The following is a 5,398-nucleotide window of genomic DNA, read 5'->3' as shown; positions in this document are numbered from 1 at the left end:
CAGCACATCAAGGTCATCAGAGGTCCTAGGGTGCTTTCTTCACTGTTCAACATCAAGTCATAAAGGGTCCCATGTAACCTAAGATGGATAACATCTCGGGTCTCTCCAATACATCCTGACACTGACTATGAGGCGATTCACACAGCACACTTTTAAGCAGGATCCAGTCCCATCCAACAGTGCCAGAAGCATTCCCTGGTACGCAGTGAACTCTGCAGTGTGCATATGAGGTGGAGAGCGGAGGGGTGCCAGGAGTGATTTAATTCAGAGGTTCTGTAGGGAACAGGATAGGCTGATCTTCCCAATCTCCTTGTCAATTTCCACTACCTCCAATGAAAGGGCTTCAGAGCTATGTTAGCAAATTAACTTCTCAACACCCACTACCAGTAGTTTCAACTATCTATCATCCAGTGGAACCACTGAAGGGAAAATATATTTACCTAAAACCTAAATCTCTTATGAAGATTGTAGAACCCTACATAAACGTATGAAAACATGTAATATATATTTGTCTCTGAATTTTCTGAGGGTTACCATTTATTTTAATGTATAAATACCAAGTTCCTATTTTATGTAATTACAGGAAGTAAAGTATCTTGCAGAGTATTGTAATGGGTTATTTAGAAAAGTATTTTTAATTTGAAAATGCTTTTATTTTCTAAATTTTCTCTTTTTTTGTTAATTTCTAACATTTCCTTTGTGATCAGGGAATATACTTTGTATGATTCAATCCTTTTAAATTTACTGAGGCTAGTTTTATGGCTTAGCATAAATTAGATATGTAATTAGATAGAGAACTGATAGATTATGGTCTATCATAGATAATGTTCCACATACACGTGAAGAACATGTATATTCTGTTGTTGGGTAAAATCTTCTATAAATGCCAATGAAGTCAAAGAGGTTGACGGTGCTGTTCAAGTCTTCTGTACCCTTGCTGACTGATGCCTAATTTCATCAGTTACTGAGGGTGGAATGCTGAAGTCTCCCTTCAGCTCAGTTTTCACCGCGCGTATTTTAGGGTTCTGTTGTTATGTGTATTACCTTTGTAATTGTTTTCCTTTTCTGGTAAATTATCCCTTTTAATATTTTTAAATGTTCCTCTTCGTCTTTATATGCTTAATGTCTGTTTTCTTTGCTATTAGTATGGCCATTATAGCTCTTTTAGTTACTGCTATTGTGTATCTTTTTGCCATCCTTCCTTCCTTCCTTTAATTGAAGTACAGTCAATTACAGTGTGTCAATTTCTGGTGTACAGCACAATGTCCTAGTCTTGCACATACATACATATATGTTTTCATTTTTTTTCCATTAAAGGTTTCTTTTTGCTATCTTTTTAATTTCAACCTATTTGTGTCTTTAAATTTACTGTTTCTCTTGTAGTGCATCTCTGTAGACAGTTAGATTCTGGTTTTTTTGAAATCCAGTCTGACAACTGCTGTCTTTTTATTGGAGTGTTTATTAATCCATTTACATATTGATATAGTTGGATTTACTGCCATTTTGCTATTTGTTTTATATACAGCTCCTATCTTTCTTGTAACTTTGTCCCCTTTTACTGCCTTCTTTTTTGGTAAATAGATGTTTTCAAGTGTACCATTTTACTTCCTTTGTTGATTGAAAAACCTATATATTTGGAATCATTTTTAGTGGTTGCTCTGGGAAATACAATACTTGTTTTAACTTAAAAAACAATTTCAGGTTAACATGAACTTAACTTCAACATTCTACAGAAACTGCTCAAATATAGTTCTCTTCCTACTCCCTCCTTTGTGCTATTGTCATACAAATTACATCTTTACACATAAGCCCAGCGGTAAATTTTACAATTATTGTTTTATGCAGTATCTTTTAAATTATTTAAGAGAAGAAAAGAGTATGTATCATATCAATAGAATTCAGAAAACAAACCACACGGTCATTTTAGTAGACACAGGCATTTAACAAAATTCACTAAAGTAAAAAACTCAACAAACTATAATTAGAAGGAAATATCCTCTGCTTGAAAAAGAGCATCTATGAAAACCCATGGTTAACATCATACTTAACGGTGAATGACCAGATCCTTTTCCCCTACGATCAGGAACAAGACGAGGATGTCGGTGCATATCATTGCTCTTTAACAGTGTACTGAATGTTCTAGTCAGGGCAGCTTAGGCAGGGAAAATGATATAAAAGGCATCTGTATTGAAAAAGAAGTACAACTACCTCCATTCACAGATGACATAAAATTATACAGAGAAAATTCCAAGGAATCCTCTAAAACATTATTAAAACTAATGAATGGGTCCAGCAAGGTCATAGGCTACAAGATAAACATATAAAAACAAATTGTATTTCTGCACACTTTAAATGAATAATCTAAAAACAAAAATAAGAAAATTCAATTTATGATAACATCAAAAGGGATAAAATACTTAGGTATAAATTTGACAAAAGAAGTGGAAGACTTATATACTGAAAACTACAAAACATCTTTGAAGGAAATTAACAAGGTTCTAAATAAATGGAAAAATATCCCCTGTTCATCAGAAGTAGCATTGAAAATTCAGAAACCCAGAGTCCATACTCAACTGATGTTTGACAAGAACATCAAGACTTCAAAAGGAAGAGAGTAATTTTTTTCAGTAAGTGATGCTGGAGCAACTAGGTTGCCAAATGTGAAACAATGAAATTGGACCCCAACCTCATTACCCTATACAAGCTTAACACAAAATGGGTCAAAGACATAAATGCTGAAGCTACATCTATAAGACTCTTAAAACATAAAGGGTATATCTTCATGATCTGGGATTTGGCAATATATTCTTAGATATGACATCAGAAGTATAAGCAATAAAAGAAAATAAATTGAATTTGATCAAAATTAAAAGCGTTTGTGCTTCAAAGGACACTACTGAGAAAGTGAAAAGTCAATCTCGCCCCTCGCCCACCCGCCAGCCCGCCCTGCGGTGGGTCCCAGCCCTGTCCACTCGCATCGTCCTCCTGTGCAGAACCAGCTCCCCCAGCTTCCCCGGGTGGCAGGAGACAGGCGAGGAGGTGCAGGCTTGGCCCAGGTCCTGCAAGTCTGCGAGGCTGTTGTTCCCAGTACTCTGCTGGGTTAGGAAAAGAGGAGGAGCCTGTCCAGAATTTCCTCAGGACAGGAAAAGGAGGGGACAGCTCAACATGGAAAAACCCTGCAGTGAAAATGAAGGAATGCTTGAGAACCCAGTTTAAGATGGAAAACAAAGAACAGCCACTGGATGCAGGAAAGCCAGGAGGAGCTCATGTGGAAGACAAGGACAAGTGAGAAAACAAGGGAAGGATGGAGCCCAAGGGAAAGACAGAAGATGAGGACGTACTAAAAGATAAGGAAAAGCTAGAGGGTGAGGCAAAGCCAAAAGAAGGACAACCAGAGAGGGAAGGAAAGCCGAAACAAGGAAAGCCAGCCAGCGAACCCAGGGCTGCAGGGAGGCGCCCGGCTGGGGACGATGTACCCAGGAAGGCCGAAAGAGAAACCAACCAGGGGCTGGCTCAGCGTCTCAGGGAACACACGGAGGCCAGACACGATATGCATTTGAGCAATGAGGAAATGATAATAGAATGTGACAAGACAGCTAGGGTGGAGGATGAGGTGAAGAAAACCAGACAGAAATTAGGGGGGGTTATGTGGATGCAAAAAAGTTTACAGGACCCTTTCCATTCCAGGGGCCCAAGGGAACTCAGGGGTGCTGCAGGGCCCCACAAAGAGGCTTTGAAGACATTCCTTTTGTGCGGTGCCCATGGCAGGCATTTACCAGGCCCGGTGCTGTAACGTCTTACGGATACTTTGTTTTAGGTGTTACTCTTGTTATCAACAACATTTTGACCCTAATAGAGTGCTCTATCAGTAGGAGATTTGCAGCCACATGCCTTACAAAGATACTATGAATCTTGGAAAAATAAAGCAGTTTATAGTATTTCTTTAAAAGGCAATCTCAGAGTGGGAGAAAATATTAGTAGATCATATATCTGATATGGGGCTTATGCATAGAATATATAAACTTGTATGTATATACATATATATGTTATATAAGAATATATAAATATATAACACTTACAACTCAATAATAAAAAGACAATCCAGTTGAAGATGGGCAAACGATCTGAACAGACATTTTTTCCAAGGAAGATACACAAATGGCCCACAAGCACATCAGACGATACTCCACATGGTTTCAAGATTCTGTCTTTTGGCAGTTTGACTGTGATGTGTCTAGGTGTAATAACTTTGATTTTATCCTATTTGAAATTAATTGACTTCTTGGATGTGTAGATTAGTATTTTTCATCAGGTTGAGAAGTTTCAACCATCATTTCCTCAAATATTTTTCCTGCCCTTTTTTCTCTTGCTTCTCCTCTGGGACTTTCATTACACATAGGTTGACATGCTGAGTAGTACCCTGCAAGTCTCTGAGACTCTGTTCCAACCTCCCCTCCCCCATTTCTTAACTTTCTGTCCTTTGAACTGAATAATCTACTTTTAGCTATACCAAAGTCAGCCGAATAAGGCTCAAAGGCACTGCTGGGCCCCTCTAGAAAATTTTCATTTTAGTTATTTTACTTCTCAACTCCAGAATTTGTCTGGTTGTATTGGGGGCGGTATTTTTTGGTCATACTTTCATTTAATTCTTTAAGCATGGTTCTAATTAGTTCTTTAAACATATGTCTAGTAGCTAGTTGATGTCTTTATCAATTGCACCCAACACCTGGGATTCCTTAGGGACAGTTTCTATGGACTGCTTTTTTTCCCCATGTATAGTCACAGCTTCCAGTTTATTTGTACATCTTGTATTTTGTTGTTGAAAATTGTAGCTACTCTGGATTCTGATACCATCTCCTGGGGTTGTTGTCATTTCCAGCTTCCTAGGGATCACCCTGGGCCAGCATAGCTCAGTAGTCAGTCAATGATCAAATGCTTTTGAGTTGGTTAGGTTTCTATCCAGTGCAAAGGTGATCTGTGTGTAGGTTAGGGAATGCACTCAAAATTCAGGGAGTCAACAAATCTGCCTGGACTTTTACTTCCTGCTTGCACAAGGTCTAAAAGGTCAGTCAGACATGAACAGCAGCCTGGGGGCCTTTCTGCTGTTTCCCGTGTATGAATGTAGCCCTGCCAGTGTGCACAGCCTTTCAGATCAGCAGGAAACGTCAACTTTTTCAAATCCTCATTGGGCTGTCTTACTCCCTAGATCTTCATTTTTCACTTTTGGCTGGCCTCTTGCTTGCCCCAATGTTACTACAGCCAGTGAAGCTGCCAGTCCCAGCAATACTGCAGCAGGTGATTTGAGTTGGGGGAAGTGAAGCTGGAACAAGTTCCAAGTTAAAATGTCAAAGACCCTGTTTTTCTCCACTTAATGTACCTAAGATGATAGTTCACAGTA

At 38.8% G+C, this 5,398-nt stretch overlaps 1 pseudogene; it reads left to right on the top strand.

Moving 5' to 3' along the window:
* Nucleotides 1-3,150: 3,150 nt before the first annotated feature.
* On the top strand, nt 3,151-5,266 carry LOC102530769 (uncharacterized; annotated as a pseudogene).
* Nucleotides 5,267-5,398: the final 132 nt, after the last annotated feature.

This window comes from Vicugna pacos, chromosome 22, assembly GCF_048564905.1.
Source record: "Vicugna pacos chromosome 22, VicPac4, whole genome shotgun sequence".
NCBI classification, from domain to species: Eukaryota; Metazoa; Chordata; class Mammalia; order Artiodactyla; family Camelidae; genus Vicugna; species Vicugna pacos.
Note: the sequence above shows the minus strand (reverse complement) of the source record. Positions and strands in the feature narration are given on the sequence as shown.